This window comes from Echinops telfairi, unplaced genomic scaffold (genome assembly GCF_000313985.2).
Source record: "Echinops telfairi isolate 266 unplaced genomic scaffold, ASM31398v2 ScPeMD7_7457;HRSCAF=8495, whole genome shotgun sequence".
Taxonomy (NCBI): domain Eukaryota; kingdom Metazoa; phylum Chordata; class Mammalia; order Afrosoricida; family Tenrecidae; genus Echinops; species Echinops telfairi.
In genome coordinates, this window is record NW_022111357.1 from 43,733,701 (window position 1) to 43,736,948 (window position 3,248).

A 3,248-nucleotide genomic window follows, 5' to 3' on the forward strand; every position below is an offset into this window, starting at 1 on the left:
TGTCCCCTTCGCTCCCCTGGACGGGCGGCCCGGCGGCCCCCAGCAGGCCGTGTGGACGCCCTCCGAGGCCGGGCTGTGTAGGCCGGGGGAGCAGGGGCTCTGAGGTGTCCACCGTGAGCACGTAGGGAGGCCGGGTTTGCCCTGACCTCGGACTTCGGACCCACGGGCACCCGGCTGGTCTCCCGTGTCCCGCCACATGTCTCGGGGGGCATGGTAGTGTTCCCACGGGCGGCTGCGTCCGAGCCGAACGGGACTGCCAGCCCGGGGTGTTTTTCTTCCTGAATTCATTGTCAGCCCAGGGCGTGCCGGGTGCCCAGTCTGAAGGCCAAGGGCCGCCCCCGCCCCCCTCCTCTCTGCCGGCCCCTGGCAGTAAGATTCCGCTTGGCTCCGAGTCTGAATAACAAGCTATTATTTTTCCCCGGGACTTTTTCTTTCTTGTTTTGGAACAGACTATTTTTAAACCTAAAACTTATTCATTCATCTTGGCGTCTTGACGGGAATACTTTCTGAAGTTGTTCCTTTGTTTGTTCCGTGTGGCTCGCTGCCCACCCCGAACTTGGACCCCTCAGCCGCCTGGGCCTTGACACAGTAGACTTCATCAGCAAATTCATTTTGGCATCTTGCGAGATAACCACCCCAGCCCACCCCACTGGACCGCTGTGGCCACTTCACTTGCCCTTCCCCGCCACACCCCGCCATCTCCCTCGTTGTCACTTTTAAGAGTCCCTGGGTGATGCACATGGCAAAGGACTTGACCTCCAGCCCAAAGTCAGGCAGCTCAAAACCATCCCGTTCAGGGACCTGGGGAGACAAGCCCGGCGATTCGCTTTTAAAAACGTCAGTCTTGAAAACCCAGAAGTAGTTCTCCTCTGCACACACGGGTGGTCGGGAGCCTGAGTCAGCTTGACACCATCTGCTTCTAAGCCCTTTTGAGCACAAGGACAGGTAGCTTCACCAGAAGGTGGCCCCTCAAGGGTTTTGCTACCCACCCCCCAACTCACCCTTCAATTTACAGTCCTGGATTATCTGCTTGGGGAGGGGGGGTTCTGTGTAAGAAATCCCCAACTCACGGGGCTACACTGCACTAGCAGTGCTGCAGCTTGGTGCTGGGACAACAGTTGTTCTCAGTGGTTCCATTTCCCGGTTGGCACAAGCCCTGCTTCATTCAAATGTTCTCCGGAGGGACTGCCGGCCCCCAGGCAACAGGAGGAGCTGTGCTCTAGCCTGGGAGTGGCTGGCACAGGGAAGAGGCACGAGGGCTCACAACTGAATCAAACAAAAAAAACCCCAAATTCTACAGTGTTGATTTGGTGAATTTAGCCTTTGAGGAAAAGTAGGTGTAACTTGGAAATTGAAGAAGACAGGTTTCATGGGATGAGAGCATGCGTGCTTGCTTGAATTTCTCATGTGGATTTCATTATCTTTATTACCTCTGTTGTCAAGTTACCTCTCTTTTGTACGGCCCTGGGCAATACAACAGTCAGTGGGGATTCAAGATCATGGGGGTGAGCAAAACTCACCACTTGAAGGGGTGGGGGGAACCCATCAACTAGGCCAGGGTTACAGCAGGAGGACGGGATGCCACTTTCTAGACCCACAGGCTCAGTTGCATGAGCAGTGTGGTCTGGCCTCCATAGTCACTTGGCCTCTGTAGCCTGGGCAGGTTGGCATCAGTGATGGCCCAGTTTGCTACACCAGGATCTAGTTTCTGTTGCCTGTTCAGGTGTCCCATGGATACTTTTCTCTCTGAGCCACAGTTGCCCTGCTGTGGAAGTTTCACGATGGAGTGAAACCCAAGGTGTGAGCCTGTTGGCTGCTTCTCGTAGCAGACCAAGCGCAGCCCCCTCGAACCTGCTGTATGGGCAGCAGGTAAATCTATAAAAGCAGGTGCTTGTATTTTTCAGATGGTTGGGGTGAAAAGTGTTCAGAGAAAGGGTGAGGGGAGCTCTGGAGGGAGGGGATGCTCACCCCCTGTGTTCGTGATCTGTCCAGAGGCAGTGGCCGGCAGTCTGAGGTCTGGGGGGGCCATCAGATCAGTGTTCCTGTTACGTTCTTGACTCGCAGTGTCACAGAACTCTCCAGAAAGTCTTGCAGTGGATGTGCTCTGCGAGTGAGGGAGGGCCTGCTTATCAGATCCTGGCCAGCGCGGGCATTATTTATGGGGGAGGAGGTGCCAGTCATTTACTAGGCAAGCACTTTTTTTCCAACTCAACTAACTGGTGAAGCTGAACGTTTTCCCGTGTCTGGCACCAAATAAAAGGAGCCTTGGTGCAATGGTTAAAACACCTAGCTGCCCTCCCAAAGGAGTGCTACAGGCCCACCAGCAGCCCCAGGGGAGGAAGAAGAGGCTCCTTGCTTCAGGGAAGATTTGCAGGCCAGAACAGCCTATGGGGCAGTTCTACTCTGTGCCACTGGGCTTCAGTGACTCAGAATTGACGCAGCAGCAGTGGGTTCTGTGGGTTTTAATCGCCAAATATTAATTTTTTGTTCCTGATTTAAACAGATACTTCCTGGGTGTCCCCATTGGCTCTCGCATGTATCGTGTTCATAGTTGTGTGTTGTAACCTCCGGGCCTTCATCTGCTTGCCATCTGCAACGATCTCCTCACCACTCCGCTTGAGTTCTTCATCTATAAATAGCTCCTTATTGAGCGTCCAATATACATTGTTCCCCCGAATGATGCTTCCTAACTCACAAGTTTTTTAAGAACCAGACTCATACTGGGCGTGACCTGAATGTGTTTGGGTGGCATTCGAACTGCGTCCTTTAGGACAAGAAACAGCCTCCAGCTAGTTGGCATGGAAGCCGGCGACTGAACAACGAGCGGGCTGTGAAGATCATGGCCTTTTCAGGACCTGACTGAGGTATCAACATGATCCTTTGATAACTGAATTACTGCTCAGTCATCCCCCGAGTCACTGCAGCAAATATTCACAGACCAGCCACATCAGATGAGTAGTATGATACATATGTGAAGGCAACAGGTTTGGGGTTGTTATTTTTAATCAGCCCCCAAATCTCGCGGAGGGGCATCTGCAGATGAACGGACAGAGTTTGAGGAGAAGTGACGTCTTCAGTCCTCTAATCCAGGATCTTGGCAAGCCTCTTCATTTATTCAGATCTGAGCTTTTTTTTCTTTCTGTTTGCTTGTTATGTTTATTTGATACATCTTTTAATTATTGGAGGCTTATACAACTCTTATCACAATCCATACATCCATCAATGGTGTCAAGCACATTTGCACATTC